Genomic DNA, 19,681 nt, shown 5'->3' with positions numbered 1-19,681 from the left:
TACCGTAAATGAGGTTCTTGTAAACAGAGCCATCCCAAACTTTGGGGTGGCTGTGTCTTTTTGATTTTAATTTCCCTAAGCTATAGGACCATAAGTGGAAGTGCCCTAGGCTCTGTTGCTTTCTTTTTTAAATGTTTCAGGAAAAACCATAAACTTCTCCAGAATGGCTGTGGGCAATTTACATCCCGCCCATGAGCATAACAAGGCTCCCAGTTCTCCATGGCCTGTCCTGCTTTCTGGATTTTACACTTTTTTCAGATGGGCTTTTGACCGGGAGGCAGTGAGACTTCATTGTAGTGCAGATTTCCTTTGCAAGCTTGCTTGGTTGGCCAAAAAGTGCGTATGCGTTTTTTCCTGAATATATTCAGGAAAAAACGCATACGCCCTTTTTGGCCAAGTGCATCATTGTGGACGTTCTGCCTCTTTTCCTATGCTTTACATGCAATTCCAGTCTACCTCCTGAAATCGGTTTCCTGCAATTCTGCCCCACTTTCAAGTCCTCTTGGCAGCCTTACTTCAATATATTTTTGGACGATAGCTGTCATTTATAACTCTGCAGGTTTGTGAATTACAGTGCCCCTGAGCTCCTTTCTTCAACTCGCTTTCTTGTGAGCTGCCCGCAACACCACTGCATTGCTTCAGGCCCTAGTGTGGTTCCGGCATGGCATGCTGAGCCTTTGGTTAATTCCTCTTCCTGGTGGGAAATGAGAGTTAAATTTGCCCGTCCAGACACCTCCAGCTAGTCTCTCATTGGTTCTCCCTATTCCTGTTCATTTTCCGCAGAAATTGCAAACTGGGCCAATCAGGAGGTTAAAGGCACTGACTCTCCAAGTGGAGAGAGTGTTCGTAAAGCATCTGGAATGTTGCACCCGAGTACCAGGGGACGAAAACTGAGACACCTTTGAACACGTTTCCGGATCACAAGGTGGATCATACTCTGGGATCCACATGCACGTTTTAGCTGAAGGAAGAATCCCTTAAACCTGGAGAGTTGAGACCCATGGAATGGGTACCATGCAATATGACTTCAAAGGGTCTGCATTTGCTCACCGAACCTCACCAATCCTATCACTGCTGCGTTTATGCCGCTGTACACACGCTTGATTCTCTTTCGGAGACATATAAATCCATAGGTTTTAAGATTCTTACTAGTCAGGTATATTCTTAGGCGTTTAATATGGGGTGTTGAGTCCACTTCGTTGAGCAAGGAGTAGCTCTTGTCTATTACATATTTGGCTTATGGAACGGTATCTGTGCTAATTTCAATCTCTGGTTTTATGCAGCACCCCAGCTCACCTTTCCCCTTAAGCAAGCATAAGTTGGTTTTCTACATTTGAGACCCTGTTCTGTTTTGTAATTCAGTTCCTGTGTAGCCAAGTTTACATTCCATGTAGTAGTGATATCTTATGATGTTTCTTTTTCTCTGTGACTTATTTCACTTAGAATCATCGTACCTGAATCCACTCATTATGCTGTTACGGGCCTGATGACATAGATTTCATTGCTGAGTGATATTGCATTGTACGTAAGTACCACAACTTCTTTATCCATTTTTCACTTTCTGTGATTTTGAACTTGTACTGTAAATGAGGTTCTTGTAAACAGAGCCATCCCAAACTTTGGGATGGCTGTGTCTTTTTGATTTTAATTTCCCTAAGTTATAGGACCATAAGTGGAAGTGCCCTAGGCTCTGTTGCTTTCTTTTTTAAATGTTTCAGGAAACACCATACACTTCTCCAGAGTGGCTGTTGGCAATTTACATCTCGCCCATGAGCATAACAAGGCTCCCAGTTCTCCATGGTCTGTCCTACTTTCTGGATTTTACACTTTTTTCAGATGGCCCATTTGACCGGGGGGCAGTGAGACTTCATTGTAGTGCAGATTTCCTTTGCAAGCTTCCTTGGTTGGCCAAAAAGTGCGTATGCGTTTTTTCCTAAATATATTCAGGAAAAAACGCATACGCCCTTTTTGGCCAAGTGCATCATTGTGGACGTTCTGCCTCTTTTGCTATGCTTTGCATGCAATTCCAGTCTACCTCCTGAAATCGGTTTCCTGCAATTCTGCCCCGCTTTCAAGTCCTCTTGGCAGCCTTACTTCAATATATTTTTGGACGAAAGCTGTCATTTATAAGTCTGCAGGTTTGTGAATGACAGTGCCCCTGAGCTCCTTTCTTCAACTTGCTTTCTTGTGAGCTTGCCGCAACACTGCAGGATTGCTTCAGGCCCTAGTGTGGTTCCGGCATGTCATGCTGAGCCTTTGGTTAATTCCTCTTCCTGGTGGGAAATGAGAGTTAAATTTGCCCGTCCAGACACCTCCAGCTAGTCTCTCATTGGTTCTCCCTATTCCTGTTCATTTTCCGCAGAAATTGCAAACTGGGACAAACAGGAGGTTAAAGGCACTGACTCTCCAAGTGGGGAGAGTGTTAGTAAAGCATCTGGAATGTTGCACCCGAGTACCGGGGGACGAAAACTGAGACACCTTTGAACACGTTTCCCGATCACACGGTGGATCATACTCTGGGTTCCACATGCATGTTTTAGCTGAAGGAAGAATCCCTTAAACCTGGAGAGTTGAGACCCATGGAATGGGTACCATGCAATATGACTTCAAAGGGTCTGCATTTGCTCACCGAACCTCACCAATCCTATCACTGCTGCGTTTATGCCACTGTACACACGCTTGATTCTCTTTCGGAGCATATAAATCCATAGGTTTTAAGATTCTTACTAGTCAGGTATATTCTTAGGCGTTTAATATGGGGTGTTGGGTCCACTTCGTTGAGCAAGGAGTATCTCTTGTCTATTACATATTTGGCTTATGGAACGGTATCTGTGCTAATTTCAATCTCTAGTTTTATGCAGCACCCCAACTCACATTTCCCCATAAGCAAGCATAAGTTGGTTTTCTACATTTGAGACCCTGTTCTGTTTTGTAATTCAGTTCCTGTGTAGCCAAGTTTACATTCCGTGTAGTAGTGATATCTTATGATGTTTCTTTTTCTGTGTGACTTATTTCACTTAGAATCATCGTACCTGAATCCACTCATTATGCTGCTACGGGCCTGATGACATAGATTTCATTGCTGAGTGATATTGCATTGTACGTAAGTACCACAACTTCTTTATCCATTTTTCGCTTTCTGCGATATTGAACTTGTACCGTAAACGAGGTTCTTGTAAACAGAGCTGTCCCAAACTTTGGGGTGGCTGTGTCTTTTTGATTTTAATTTCCCTAAGCTATAGGACCATAATTGGAAGTGCCCTAGGCTCTGTTGCTTTGTTTTATAGATGTTTCAGGAAACACCATACACTTCTCCAGAGTGGCTGTTGGCAATTTACATCCCGCCCATCAGCATAACAAGGCTCCCAGTTCTCCATGGCTTGTCCTGCCTTTCTGGATTTTACACTTTTTTCAGATTGCTCTTTTGACCGGGGGCAGTGAGACTTCATTGTAGTGCAGATTTCCTTTGCAAGCTTGCTTGGTTGGCCAAAAAGTGCGTATGCGTTTTTTCCCGAATATATTCAGGAAAAAACGCATACGCCCTTTTTGGCCAAGTGCATCATTATGGATGTTCTGCCTCTTTTCCTGTGGTTTACATGCAAATCCAGTCTACCTCCTGAAATCGGTTTCCTGTAATTCTGCCCCGCTTTCAAGTCCTCTTGGCAGCCTTACTTCAATATATTTTTGGACGATAGCTGTCATTTTTAACTCTGCAGGTTTGTGAATGACAGTGCCCTTGAGCTCCTTTCTTCAACTCGCTTTCTTGTGAGCTGGCCGCAACACCGCAAGATTGCTTCATGCCCTAGTGTGGTTCCAGCATGGCACGCTGAGCCTTTGGTTAATTCCTCTTCCTGGTGGGAAATGAGAGTTAAATTTGCCCGTCCAGACACCTCCAGCTAGTCTCTCATTGGTTCTCCCTATTCCTGTTCATTTTCCGCAGAAATTGCAAACTGGCCCAATCAGGAGGTTAAAGGCACTGACTCTCCAAGTGGAGAGAGTGTTAGTAAAGCGTCGGGAATGTTGCACCCGAGGACCAGGGGACGAAACCTGAGTCACATTTGAACACGTTTCCCTATCACACGGTGGATCATACTCTGGGTTCCACATGCATGTTTTAGCTGAAGGAAGAATCCCTTAAACCTGGAGATTTGAGACCCATGGAATGGGTACCATGCAACATGACTTCAAAGGGTCTGCATTTGCTCACCGATCCTCACCAATCCTATTACTGCTGCATTTATGCCGCTGTACAGACGCTTGATTCTCTTTCGGAGACATATAAATCCATAGGTTTTAAGATTCTTACTAGTCAGGTATATTCTTAGGCGTTTAATATGGGGTGTTGAGTCCACTTCGTTGAGCAAGGAGTAGCTCTTGTCTATTACATATTTGGCTTATGGAACGGTATCTGTGCTAATTTCAATCTCTGGTTTTATGTAGCACCCCAACTCACCTTTCCCCTTAAGGAAGCATAAGTTGGTTTTCTACATTTGAGACCATGTTCTGTTTTGTAATTCAGTTCCTGTGTAGCCAAGTTTACATTCCATGTAGTAGTGATATCTTATGATGTTTCTTTTTCTCTGTGACTTATTTCACTTAGAATCATCGTACCTGAATCCACTCATTATGCTGTTACGGGCCTGATGACATAGATTTCATTGCTGAGTGATATTGCATTGTACGTAAGTACCACAACTTCTTTATCCATTTTTCACTTTCTGTGATATTGAACTTGTACCGTAAATGAGGTTCTTGTAAACAGAGCCATCCCAAACTTTGGGATGGCTGTGTCTTTTTGATTTTAATTTCCCTAAGCTATAGGACCATAAGTGGAAGAGCCCTAGGCTCTGTTGCTTTCTTTTTTAAATGTTTCAGGAAACACCATACACTTCTCCAGAGTGGCTGTTAGCAATTTACATCTCGCCCATGAGCATAACAAGGCTCCCAGTTCTCCATGGTCTGTCCTACTTTCTGGATTTTACACTTTTTTCAGATGGCCCATTTGACCGGGGGGCAGTGAGACTTCATTGTAGTGCAGATTTCCTTTGCAAGCTTGCTTGGTTGGCCAAAAAGGGCGTATGCGTTTTTTCCTGAATATATTCAGGAAAAAACGCATACGCCCTTTTTGGCCAAGTGCATCATTGTGGACGTTCTGCCTCTTTTGCTATGCTTTACATGCAATTCCAGTCTACCTCCTGAAATCGGTTTCCTGCAATTCTGCCCCGCTTTCAAGTCCTCTTGGCAGCCTTACTTCAATATATTTTTGGACGATAGCTATCATTTATAACTCTGCAGGTTTGTGAATGACAGTGCCCCTGAGCTCCTTTCTTCAACTCGCTTTCTTGTGAGCTGGCCGCAACACCGCAGCATCGCTTCAGGCCCTAGTGTGGTTCCGGCACGGCACGCTGAGCCTTTGGTTAATTCCTCTTCCTGGTGGGAAATGAGAGTTAAATTTGCCCGTCCAGACACCTCCAGCTATTCTCTCATTGGTTCTCCCTATTCCTGTTCATTTTCCGCAGAAATTGCAAACTGGGCCAATCAGGAGGTTAAAGGCACTGACTCTCCAAGTGGAGAGAGTGTTAGTAAAGCATCTGGAATGTTGCACCCGAGTACCAGGGAACGAAAAGTGAGACACCTTTGAACACGTTTCCGGATCACAAGGTGGATCATACTCTGGGTTCCACATGCACGTTTCACCTGAAGGAAGAATCCCTTAAACCTGGAGAGTTGAGACCCATGGAATGGGTACCATGCAATATGACTTCAAAGGGTCTGCATTTGCTCACCGAACCTCACCAATCCTATCACTGCTGTGTTCATGCCGTTGTACACACGCTTGATTCTCTTTCGGAGACATATAAATCCATAGGTTTTAAGATTCTTCCTAGTCAGGTATATTCTTAGGCGTTTAATATGGGGTGTTGAGTCCACTTCGTTGAGCAAGGAGTAGCTCTTGTCTATTACATATTTGGCTTATGGAACGGTATCTGTGCTAATTTCAATCTCTGGTTTTATGCAGCACCCCAACTCACCTTTCCCCTTATGCAAGCATAAGTTGGTTTTCTACATTTGAGACCCTGTTCTGTTTTGTAATTCAGTTCCTGTGTAGCCAAGTTTACATTCCGTGTAGTAGTGATATCTTATGATGTTTCTTTTTCTGTGTGACTTATTTTACTTAGAATCATCGTATCTGAATGCACTCATTATTCTGCTACGGGCCTGATGACATAGATTTCATTGCTGAGTGATATTGCATTGTACGTAAGTACCACAACTTCTTTATCCATTTTTCGCTTTCTGTGATATTGAACTTGTACCGTAAACGAGGTTCTTGTAAACAGTGCCGTCCCAAACTTTGGGGTGTCTGTGTCTTTTTGATTTTAATTTCCCTAAGCTATAGGACCATAAGTGGAAGAGCCCTAGGCTCTGTTGCTTTGTTTTGTACATGTTTCAGGAAACACCATACACTTCTCCAGAGTGGCTGTTGGCAATTTACATCCCATCCATCAGCACAACAAGGCCTCCAGTTCTCCATGGCCTGTCCTGTCTTTCTGGATTTTATACATTTTTCAGATGGCCCTTTTGACTGGGGGGCAGTGAGACTTCATTGTAGTGCAGATTTCCTTTGCAAGCTTGCTTGGTTGGCCAAAAAGTGCGTATGCGTTTTTTCCTGTATTCAGGAAAAAAAGCATACACCCTTTTTGGCCAAGTGCATCATTGTGGACGTTCTGCCTCTTTTCCTATTCTTTACATGCAATTCCAGTCTACCTCCTGAAATCGGTTTCCTGCAATTCTGCCCCGCTTTCAAGTCCTCTTGGCAGCCTTACTTCAATATATTTTTGGACGATAGCTGTCATTTATAACTCTGCAGGTTTGTGAATTACAGTGCCCCTGAGCTCCTTTTTTCAACTCGCTTTCTTGTGAGCTGGCCGCAACACCGCAGGATTGCTTCAGGCCCTAGTGTGGTTCCGGCATGGCACGCTGAGCCTTTGGTTAATGCCTCTTCCTGGTGGGAAATGAGAGTTAAATTTGCCCGTCCAGACACCTCCAGCTAGTCTCTCATTGGTTCTCCCTATTCCTGTTCATTTTCCGCAGAAATTGCAAACTGGGCCAAACAGGAGGTTAAAGGCACTGACTCTCCAAGTGGGGAGAGTGTTAGGAAAGTGTCTCGAATGTTGCACCCGAGTACCAGGGGATGAAAACTGAGACACATTTGAACACGTTTCCCGATCACACAGTGGATCATTCTCTGGGTTCCACATGCATGTTTTAGCTGAAGGAAGAATCCCTTAAACCTGGAGAGTTGAGACCCATGGAACGGGTACCATGCAATATGACTTCAAAGGGTCTGCATTTGTTCACTGAACCTCACCAATCCTATCACTGCTGCGTTTATTCCGCTGTACACACGCTTGATTCTCTTTCGGAGACATATAAATCCATAGGTTTTAAGATTCTTACTAGTCAGGTATATTCTTAGGCGTTTAATATGGGGTGTTGAGTCCACTTCGTTGAGCAAGGAGTAACTCTTGTCTATTACATATTTGGTTTATGGAACGGTATCTGTGCTAATTTCAATCTCTGGTTTTATGCAGCACCCCAACTCACCTTTCCCCTTAAGCAAGCATAAGTTGGTTTTCTACATTTGAGACCCTGTTCTGTTTTGTAATTCAGTTCCTGTGTAGCCAAGTTTACATTCCGTGTAGTAGTGATAACTTATAATGTTTCTTTTTCTGTGTGACTTATTTCACTTAGAATCATCGTACCTGAATCCACTCATTATGCTGCTATGGGCCTGATGACATAGATTTCATTGCTGAGTGATATTGCATTGTACGTAAGTACCACAACTTCTTTATCCATTTTTCGCCTTCTGTGATATTGAACTTGTACCGTAAACGAGGTTCTTGTAAACAGTGCCGTCCCAAACTTTGGGGTGGCTGTGTCTTTTTGATTTTAATTTCCCTAAGCTATAGGACCATAAGTGGAAGTGCCCTAGGCTCTGTTGCTTTGTTTTTTAGATGTTTCAGGAAACACCATACACTTCTCCAGAGTGGCTGTTGGCAATTTACATCCCGCCCAGCAGCATAACAAGGCTCCCAGTTCTCCATGGCCTGTCCTGCCTTTCCGGATTTTATACTTTTTTCAGATGGCCCTTTTGACCGGGGGGAAGTGAGACTTCATTGTAGTGCAGATTTCCTTTGCAAGCTTGTTTGGTTGGCCAGAAAGGGCATATGCGTTTCTTCCTGAATATATTAAGGAAAAAACGCATGTGCCCGTTTTGGCCAAGTGCATCATTGTCGACGTTCTGAGTCTTTTCATATGTTGTCAATGCAATTCTAATCTACCTCTTGAAATCGGTTTCCTGCAATTCTGCCTTGCTGTCAGTGCCTCTTCATAGCCTTACCTCAATATACTTTTGGAAAATAGTTGGCCTTTATAACTCTGCAGGTTTTTGAATTGCAGTGGCCCTTAGCTCCATTTTTCAGCTCTTATTTTTGTGATCTTGCCTCATATCCACAGGATTTTTTCATGCCCTATTCTTCTTCTGGGGTGCCTTGCTCTGCTTTTGGTTAATTCTTCTTCCTGATGTGAAATTAGAGTGACATGTGCCCATTGAAACCGCTACAGCTATTTTCTCACTAGTTCCCCCTATTCCCATTCATCCTCCGCACTAACTGCAGACTGTGCGATACCGGAACTTAAAGGCATTGACTCTCCGTGTGGGGATGTTGTTAGTAAAGTGGTTGGAATGTTGATCTGGAGCCCCAGGAGAGGAAAATGAGGTGCGTTTTAGAAACCTTTCCCGATCATATGGTATACCATCCGCTGGATTTCCCATGCATGGTTTAGCTGTAGGAAGATTCCCTTCAACCTGGAATGTTGGGACCCTTGGAATGAGTAGCATGAAGTATTGCATTAAACTTTCGGCAGTTGCTCACCAAAGCTCACCAATCCTCTCAGCCCCAAGTGTCCAGCCTTATGTCTTATCCAGCTGTGGGTTTATATGTGGTCATTCCAGGTTGCATCACAGCCCCTGAGCGAATTTTGTAAGAATTTTTCTCTCTTTCATTGTTTCTGCGTTTTGGTTTTAAAATTTATTTCTATAATGGGGTTTAGCTCATTTTCACTGCTGTGTTTGGCCACTCTGCACACACTTGATTCCCTTATGGAGATATATCAATACATGGGTTTTAAGATTCTTATTACTCAGATATATTTCTCTGTGGTGTATAGGGTGTGTTGAGGCCAGTTCATTGAGCAAGGTGTAGATCTTGTCTAATACCTATTTGGTTTATTGAACGGTGTCTGTGCTAATTTCAAACTCTGGTTTTATGCATCACCCCACCTCTCCTTTCCCCTTAAGCTGACATAAGTGTGTTTTCTAAATGTGAGACACTGTTCTGTTTTGTAATTCATTTTTTGTGCAGCCATATTTATCCTCCCTCTATAAGTGATATCTTATGATATGTTTCTTTTTCTGTTTGACTTATTTCAAGTAGTATTATCGGACCTAAATCCACTCTTTATCCTTCTACTAGCCTTATTACATTGATTTCATGGTGAAGAGATATTCCATTGTACATAAGTACCACATTTTCTTTATCCATTTTTCTCTTTCCTGGGATATTTAAGGTGTACTGAAGTTGAGGTTCTTGTAAACAGAGTAGCCCTAAACTGTGGTGTGCTTGTGTCTTGTTGATTTTTAGACTTCCCTAGATATACTTCCATGATTGGAAGTGCCCTATGCTCTGTAGCTCTGTTTTTTAGATGATTTAGGAACCACCATACACTTCTCCAGAGTGGCTCTCGGCAGTTCACACACTGTCCATCAGCGTATAAAGGCTCCCTGTTCTCCATGGCCTGTCCTGCATTTCTGGTTTTTACAATTTTTTCGGATGGCCCTTTTGACCGGTGGGAAATGAGACTTCTTTGTTGTGCACATTTGCATTGCTTGCTTGCTTGGTTGCCCATAAAGTGCGTATGCGTTTTTTCCTGGATATATTCAGGAAAAAATGCATACTCCCTTTTGGGCCAACTGCATCATTGTCGAAATTCTGCCGCTTTTCATGTGCTTTAAAGACGAGTCCAATCTATCTCTTGAAATCTGTTTCTTGCAATTCTGTCTTGCATTCAGATCCTCTTCTTTGCCTTACCTCAACATATTTTTGGACGTTAGTTTTCATTTATAACTCTGCATGTTTGTGAATTGCAGTGACCCTGAGCTCCATTTTTTAAGTTGCTCTTTTGTGAGCTGGCCTCAAAGCCGCAGGATTGCTTCAGGCCCTATTTTGGCTCCGGCGAGGCGGGCTGAGCCTTTTTTTAATTCTTATTCTTAATGGGAAATTAGAGTGACATGTGCCCATCCAAACCCCTACAACTATTCTCTCATTGGTTCCCCCTCTTCCCGTTCATCCTCCTCACAATTTGCAAAATGTGTGAAACAGAAGTTTAAATGTGCTGATTCTCTAAGTGGGGAGATTCTAAGTAACGTGGCTGGAATGATGAACAGGAGCACCAGGAGAGGATAAATGAGGTGCATTTTAGACACATCTCCCCATCACATGGTGTACAGTCCTCTGGGTTTTCCATGCATGTTTTAGCTGTAGGAAGATCCCTTGAACCTGCAGATTTGGGACCCATTGAATGGGTACCAGGTAGTATTACTTTAAAGGGTGTGCATTTCCTCACCCAACCTCACATTTCTCTTAGCACGAACAGTTTCCAGCCTTATGTGTCATCCTGCTGTGGGTCTAGATGTGTTCAATCCATGTTGCATCACCGTCCCTGAGGAAAAGTTGTAAGAGGTTTTCTCTTTCTCTCTGTCGTTTATTTTTTTCAATTTATTACTATATTGGTTACAGCTGATTTTCAAAGCTCTGTTTCTTGCTGCTGTACATCCACTTGATTCACATACAGAGAGACATCAATAAATTCTTTTTCAGATTCTTACCAGTCATATATATTCTTTTCCGGTGACTTGAGTGTGCTGAGTGCAGTTCTTTTAGCTACCGTGTAGGCCTTGTTGATTATCAGTTTGGTATTTGGAATGGTATCTTTGCTAATTTCAACCTCCTGGATGATGCCTCACCCCTCCCCACCTTTCCCGTTTAGCAGCCTTACGCGTGTTTTCTACATACTTGACTATGTTTTTCTTTTGTAATTTATTTCATGTGTAGCCATTTTGGATTCCACCTTTAAGTGATATCTTATGATATGTGTCTTTTTCTTTTTGAATTATGTCACTTAGAATGATCATACGTAACTCCTCCGGAGTTGTTACAACTGGCCATATTTCATTGATTTCCAGGCTGAGTAATATTCCACTCTACATAAGTACCACATCTCTATCCATTTTTTCCCTCCAGAGACATTTAAGTTATATCCTAGTCGAGGATCTTTTAAACAGAGAGGCAGTAAACATTGGGGTGCCTGTGTCCTCTCGATTTTTGTTTTTCCCAAGACATACGCCCATGAGTGCAAGTGCCCTATGCTCTGTAGCTCATTTTTTAGATGCTTTAGTAAACACAATACACTTCTCCAGAATGGCCGTTGGCAATATATATTTCCACTATAAGCCTCACAGGGCTCCCTCTTCTCCTTGCCCTGTCCTGCATTTCTGGTGTTTACACTTTATGAGGATGGCTCTTCTGACTGATGCGAAGTGATATCTTTTGTAGTATTGATTTCCAGTGCCCACCTGTTTGGTTGGCTAAAAAAGTGTATGCCCTTTTCTTGAATATATACAGAAAAAAACGCATACAGCCTTTTTGGCCAACTGCAATGTTGGCAATGTTCAGCCCCTTTTCTTGTGCTTAATGGCGAGTCCTTTCTACCTCCTCAAATCCCTTTCCTGCCATTCTCCCTTGCTTACCAATCCTTTTCTCTGACTTTCCTCAAGACATTTTTCAGTGATAGATATTTTCAACTCTGCAGTTTCGTGAATTTTACTGCCCCTGAGTTCCATTGTTCAACTTGTGTTTATGGGAACTGGCCACAAAGCAGTGGGATTTCCTCAAGCCCTATACTGTTTCCATGGACAACCCTAGCCTTTGGTCAATTCGTCTTCCTGATTGGAAATTAGAGTGACATGTGCCTGTCTGAACACCTAGGACTTGTCTCTCATTGTTCCTCATCCTTCCGCTTCATCCTCTGGACAAATTCCAAACTGTACGCAACAGGATGTTGACAGTGCTGACATCTCCAAGTGGGGAGACTGTTAGTAAAGACGCTGGAGGGGTGAACCCGAGCACCAGGAGATGAGGAGATGAGATGCCTTTTCCAAACTCTTCCCGATCAGACGGTATACCATCCTCTGGGTGTGACAGACATGTTTTAGCAGTAGGAAGAGTCCCATTCATGTAAGGAGAACACCAGGGCTTTTTCAAAATCAGTGTCTCCCCGAAACCCAAACTGGGGAATTTTTTAAGCTACGGCTACACATATGTTCATTAAAGGCCTTGGGAAGTAGGCAGAGTCCAAACTTTAGATGATTGAAGTCTTCAGGGTCAGAAGCACTCACCACCGGCTTCCCTTAGGTTACACTTTAACTGTCATTGATAGATGATGTCAATAAAAATATCTATTCTTTTTCCGATTATTTCCCCTTATAGGTTATTGCAAAATATTGAGTGTAGTTCCCTGTGCTATACAGTAGTTCCTTGTTGATGATCTATTTTATACATAGCAGTGTGTATGTGTTAATTCCAAACTGTTAATTTATCCCTCCTCCCACCTTTCCCCTTTGGTAATAATAAATTATAAGATTTTATACTTCTCAGAAATGGGGGAGCTGAAAGAGAGGTATCATTTTCAATGGAAAAGCATTTAAAACAAGATTGAAACTTTAACCAAGATTATTAGGTGTACATCCTTGGAAAGAAATCACTTCATTTCTCTAATATTGACCTGACAAATAAGACAAACCTTTTCACTGAACTTGCTTATAATAAAGTGATGGAAATATCAAATGGAAGTGTTAGAAACATCTTATTTTACCCGAGCCTTATAAACTGTTCTATGTTAACTACAGTTTGGCTCACACATCTGTTCATTGAAGTTACAATAGTCTCAATTTCTGTTACTGATCCTCCAGAGTGGACCCCAACAAGTGTCCCCCTGCCCAGTGTCATTGGGGCCAACAGATCGAGACTGAGTTTGGTTCACAAGCAAAGGAAACTTTATATTTTAAACAGAGAATGGAGAGGTGAGAGCATGCACTACCCCGTGGGCTGTGGGCTGGGCTGCTGTGTAGAGATCCTGTCAGAGTCAGTGGGAGGGAGGGGGCGGAGCACTCGAGGGCCGGGTTGGCTGCAGCTCAGGCTCTATATCTCGGAGTCTGCACTGGGCCCCAGGAGCTGAGGTGTCGACCCAGCCATTCTGCACTAGGAAATCTGGTCTGAAGTGCCGGGTGTGGAACCTCTGCATGCGGGACCCTAGGAGCACGTGAAATTAGACAAAGCACAAAGGATAAAAAAGGTCAGACTTGACTTTATTGCCCAGATTCTATTTTTATCTCCCAGGGATTTTTAATGGGCTTTGCTGGGGACAAACCCCTCCTCTACCTTTTGTCCCGTTCCTCATTCTTGGAGTGCTGAGGGTGCAGACCCTTCTTCTGTAACTGCTGAGTGCTGAGTTGGGAGCCCTCATACCAGGGGACGAGGGTCAGAACTTCTCCCCAGCAGCCTCCAGGTGACGTTGATTGGCCCCAGGACCCCTGCCTCCCTGCTCGTCCACCTGAGCACCAGCATTGGAAGTGTTATAGATTCTAATGACCTTTAAGGGTCCAGGAAAGAGATGTGTAGAGACGCTGTGGGGGCCGGTTTCACCCTGCCCCACATTTGTTCGGCCACCTTAGGCTGACCGTTTCTGCCAGCCTAGATGCTCTGACCAGTAGTCTGCTCTTTCTTCAATTAGGCCCCTGAATTAACGTAAAAACAGCACCAGGTGTCAGAGCCCTGCCCGCTCAACTCCCAGACAGTCCAGGGTCAGTGGTGATCAAGGACCATGATGGCCACTGAGTCAACAGCCTTTTGAAGTAAACAGGAGTCCAGCCGGTCTTATTGGCCACCATCATCACGGTGTCTGTAGGCTTTTCTATGGTGACAGTGTGATATACGTTTCCCCCGCCAAGATTATTAGCTCCCCTCCGGGTGCAGTAAGTCCTGCAAGCAGTAGTCTACTCCTTCGGGACACACTATTGTTGTTTTATGAGAGAAACTCCAGGTCAAGTGATGTTCACACGAGTCGTCATGGTGCCCTGTTGCCCCCGGTTATCTCTCTGGATGTTGGAGTTGGAGGGCCTCCTCACTCGAGGTCGGTGTGCCCACGGAGCGAACCCTGCAACTTCAGGGCATGGTTGGTGATTAGGATCACCACGTGGGGTCCTTTTCCCTTAGGAGGGAGGTGGCCTTTTGGGCTGCTGATTTCCAGGTTTTTAGATACCGCCAGTATCTTGGCCAGATGTGGCAGTGGGCCAAGCCCCTTGGTGACTGTAGTTTATCCTACCTGGATGGCATTCTTGCATTGTTCCATTTCAAGTGGTCCCAGTTTTTGCACTAATTCTCCAATGGCGATTCACCTTTCACCGGGAATGGAAAGGTCAAAGGGTTTAGCTCAATTAGGGAGTTCCAGGGCAAGGGTCTGAATTGACTGCTCTTTCCATTCTTGAAAGGCCACTTCTGGATTCTGTTCAAAAGGATCATCATCTTTTCCTTTCAGTGTTTCATATAGAGGCCCAGCTAGTAGAGTGTAGTTAGGGATCCAGAAGCAGCAAACCCTGGCCTCCCCAGGAACCCCTAAGCTGTCTTCTAGTTTTAGAAAGGGGTAAGGCTGCAAATGGTTTCTTCCCTTTCCTGGGATGGACTTCTCCGACCTTCTGTGAGAATGAAGCCCAGGCAGGTCACCGCAGTCTGTGATATTTGAGCTTTTTCTTGGACAACTTCTATCCTTTATTGGCTTGGTAGTTCAGAGGCCTCCTTAGTAGGGCTGGCGATCAGAATGTCATCTGCATATTGAAGGAGGGTTTCCTTTTCCAGAAGTAGAACTTTTCGGTCTTTAGCTAAGCTTTCCCCAAAGATGGTGTGGGAATTTTTGAACCCTTGGGGCAAGACGGCCCGGAAGTATTGTTTTAGTTGTATGTTGAGTCCTGCCACTCACAAGCCAAAATTTCTTGTGACTCTGGGACTAATGGAATACAAAAGAAGGCATCATTGAGACTAATACAGAATACCATGTCCTGGTGGTTGGTAGAATGACCAGCAGGGTGTAGGAATTAGGAGCAACTGGAGGTATATCCTCGGTGGCTTCACTGACTGTCCTGACATCCTTTACCAGGTCCCCAGCAGCCCATGGGGCTCTCGTGGTCAGGCCAATCCCAGGATATGGAGCTCTCCTGGGCAGGTACCCCACCCCCAACCCAGCCCACAGGGCTCTCGTGGTCAGGCCTCTCCCAGGATACAGAGCTACCCTTGCAGGTACCGTGGCAGGGCTGGGCACACAGGAACCGTGCACATAGCTCTCACTGAAGAGCACCCCCATCTCACCTGTCACTCAGAGCTGACACAGAGCACCTCAGAGCAGGACTTGAACTAACAAACAGCAGCTCCGACAGGTCTGTGACCCTGGGCATCACTCTGTGTGGCCTCCCTCCACCTGGTCTTCCAGAGACTTCCACTGCACCCGGGGCACCAGGCCTCTGTCTCCAACCACCACCCACCCCTCCTCTCCCTGACTCCTGGGTTCCTCTCATTAGGAGAGGTTTTTCTTGAAGTTGTCTCCCACTCATGGGCCAGATAAAATGATTAGAAAACAAGCCAAAGCTGCAGCCCCTTGTCTATCCTGACTCTCAGGAGCCCACACCTGTTCCTTGGACCTGGCCGGTTCAGCAAGTTCCATTTTCTGCAACTGTGAGCCCCTGAGGGGTGATGATTGGCTGACCTGGGCAGCCTTACCGTGCCGGCCAGCCCTCCCCAGGTGTGCCTGGGTTGAGATCAATATAAATACCACTCCAGGCAGCAAGAGCCCCTGCAGCTGTGCCTGACGCCATTTTCTCTGCCCTGTCAGCAGTCTCGGGGCTGGGCTGGTGGGAGGGAGTGAGAGGCCACGGCTTTGTGGGTGGCCCAGTGTGAGTGGGGCTCTGCTGGACTTTCTGCAGCAGTTGCCAGGCTGCCACCTGCTAAAGAAGAGGATGTGTCACCCATACCTGCTGCTGGAATTTCTCCCTGGGCAGAGGTGAGGAAGGAAAAAAGCAGTGGGGGCAGGGACAGGACGGGTATCTCAGGCAGGGAAATGGAAATCTTCCAGAAGAGCACCCAGGGCCAGGGCCATCCTGGCTGGCCTGCAGGCACCAAGTCAGCTGGCATGCTGTCACTCATGTGGCTCCATGGCCCTTCCTCTAGGCTTTCAAGTCCTTGTATATATTCAGGTGTTTTACCTGGGAAGGGTGGGAACAGTTCAGCAGCAACTGGCCTGGGGCTCAGCTCACGTTCACTCACAGATGCCTCGGCACGGTGCCCCAGCTTTGCAATGAGGACGCTTGTTGTGTGGGGGCTGCTGGCTGAATGGGAGACGATTCCCCACCACTGACCAACTTCAGAATTGTTTACAACTGGAGCAAGTGCCCTGATACGGTTTTCCTCTGAGTAACTGGTGGGTTCTGTTTTTTTTTTCTCTTTTTCGTTTTTGGTTCAAGGTAGAATTTATTCCTCTTTTTTGTATTTACAGATATAAGCATGGAAATAATTTATTCATATAAATACATGTATGTGAAGGGAATAATTGTTTTTTCTGTTTTGTTTTTTAAATTTTATTTCTTTTTAATTTTGAATTTTATTTTATATTTTTATACAGCAGGTTCTTATTGGTTATCTATTTTATACATATAAATGTTTACATGCCAATCCCAATCTCTCAACTCCTCCCACCCCCCCCCCAAGAGCTTTCCCCCCTTGTTGTCCATACGATTGTTGTCTACATCTGTTGCTCTATTTATGCCTTGCAAAACGGTTAATCTGTACAGTTTTTCTAGGTTCCACATATATGCATGAATATACAAGATTTGTTTTTCTCTTTCTGACTTACTTCACTCTGTATGACAGTCTCTAGATCCATCGACGTCTCTACAAATGACCCAATTTCATTCCTTTCATGGCTTAGTAATATTCCATTTTATATATGTACCACATCTTTATGCATTCGTCTGTCTGTGGGCATTTAGGTTGCTTCCATTACCTCGATATTGTAAATAGTGATGCAATGAACATTGCGGTGAATGTCTCTTTTTGATTTATGGTTTTGTCTGGGTATATGTCCAGTACTGGGATTGCTGTATCATATGGTAATTCTATTATTAGTTTCTTAAGAAACTCCATATTGTTCTCCATAGTGACTGTATCAATTTATATTCCCAACAATAGTGGAAGAGGCTTCCTTTTCTCCACACCCTTTCCAGCATTTGTTGTTTGTAGAATTTCAGATGATGCCCATTCTAACAGGTGTGAGGTGATACATCATTGTTGAGTCCATTTCGTTGAGCAAGGGGTAGGTCTTGTCTATTACATATTTGGCTTATGGAACGGTATCTGTGCTAATTTCAATCTCTGGTTTTATGCAGAACCCCAACTCACCTTTCCCCTTAAGCAAGCATAAGTTGGTTTTCTAAACTTGAGACCCTGTTCTGTTTTGTAATTCAGTTCCTGTGTAGCCAAGTTTACATTCCGTGCATTAGTGATACCTTATGATGTTTCTTTTTCTGTGTGATTTATTTCACTTAGAATCATCGTGCCTCAATCCACTCATTATGCTGGTACAGGCCTGGTGACACAGATTTCATTGCTGAGTGGTATTCTGTTGTACGTAAGTACCGCAACTTCTTTATCAATTATTTGTTCTCTGGGATATTTAACTTGTACCGTAGAAGAGGTTCCTGTAAACAGAGCCATCCCAAATTTTGGGGTGGCTGTGTCTTTTTGATTTTAATTTCCCTAAGCTATAGGACCATAAGTGGAAATGCCCTAGACTCTGTTGCTTTGTTTTTCAGATGTATCAGGAAACACCATACACTTCTCCAGAGTGGCTGTTGGTAATTTACATCCCGCCCATCAGCATAACAAGGCTCCTTTTTCCCCATGGCCTGTCTTGCCTTTCTGGATTTTACACTTTTTTCAGATGGCCCTTTAGACCGGGGGCAAGTGACACTTCATAGTAGTTCGGATTTCCATTGCAAGCTTGCTTGGTTTGCCAAAAAGGGCGTATGTGTTTTTTCCTGAATATATTCAGGAACAAACTCATACGCCCTTTTATGTCACGTGCATCATTGTCGATGTTCTGCCTCTTTTCCTATGCTTTAAATGCAAATCCAGTCTACCTCCTGAAATCGGTTTCCTGCAATTCTGCCCCACTTTCAAGTCCTCTTCGCAGCCTTACTTCAATATATTTTTGGACGTTATCTGTCATTTATAACTCTGCAGGTTTGTGAATTACAGGGCCCCTGAGCTCCTTTCTTCAACTCGCTTTCTTGTGAGCTGGCCGCAAACCCGCAAGACTGCTTCAGGCCCTAATCTGCTTCTGGCAGGGCACGCTGAGTCTTTGGTTAATTCCTCTTCCTGGTGGGAAATGAGTGTTAAATATGCCCGTCCAGACACCTACCTCACCCTCAACCCCTTGGTGATGTGGGTCCTCTGGTTTGTGGCCACCTTTGCTGGGTTCCTCACCTTTCGATGACGTGGCCCCACTAGTGTGAGGACACTCCTGCCTGGTTCTCATTCACGTGGTTATGTGGACCCCCTGGTGAGAGTCTGTTCCTGGCTGTGTTCCTCACCCTTCTGTGAGGGAGACCCTCTGCTGATAGGTCACTCCTTCATGGCTGGCACACATTGCCTTGGTGAAGTCAGCTGTGTGGTGGCAGTTGGAGCGTGCTGGGAATCTCCTCCCCCCGGTGATGAGGGCCCTCTTGCGTCAAGCCCTTACTGCTGGGCTCACCAACTTTTCTTAGTGAGCCCAGTGATGCTCGGGCACTCCTCTTAGGATCCCATCTCCATGGGGATGTGGGCCTTCTGCTCTGAGGTCCCAACGGCTGGGTTGTTCACATTTTCATGATGTGGGCTCTCTGGTGTTAGTTCACAGAGGCCTGGATCCCATAGCCTCTGTGCTCTTGGCCGCCTGCTGGGAGGTTCCAACTGCTGGATTCCTCACTTTTTTAATTTTTTGGGCCCTCTGTTGTGAGTATCCTCCTGCCTGCCTCACTCCCAGCCCCTTCATGATGTGTGTCCTCTGGTTTGAGGTCACATGTGCTGTGCTCCTCACCTTTCAATGATGTGGGACCAATGGTCTTAGGAGACTCCTGCCTGGTTCACATCCCCTTGGTGATGTGGGCCCTCTGTTGAGAGTCTGATCCTGGCTGGGTTCCTCACCCATCTGTGAGGTGGGCCGTCTGCTGTGAGGTCACTCCTGCCTGGCTTGCTCACCTCGCCTTGTGGACATGAGCCCTCTGGTGGCACTTGGAGCCTGCTGGGAGCCTCCTCCCCTTGGTGATGAGGGCCCTCTGGCGTCAGGCCCTAACGGCTGGGCTCCCCACATTTTGTGATGTGCGCCCAGTGGTGCGAGGACACTCCATCCAGGTTCACATCCCCATTGGGATGTGGGCCTTCTGCTCTGAGGTCCCAATGCCTGGGTTGCTCAC

This window comes from Pseudorca crassidens, chromosome 4 (genome assembly GCF_039906515.1).
Source record: "Pseudorca crassidens isolate mPseCra1 chromosome 4, mPseCra1.hap1, whole genome shotgun sequence".
NCBI lineage: Eukaryota > Metazoa > Chordata > Mammalia > Artiodactyla > Delphinidae > Pseudorca > Pseudorca crassidens.
Note: the sequence above shows the minus strand (reverse complement) of the source record.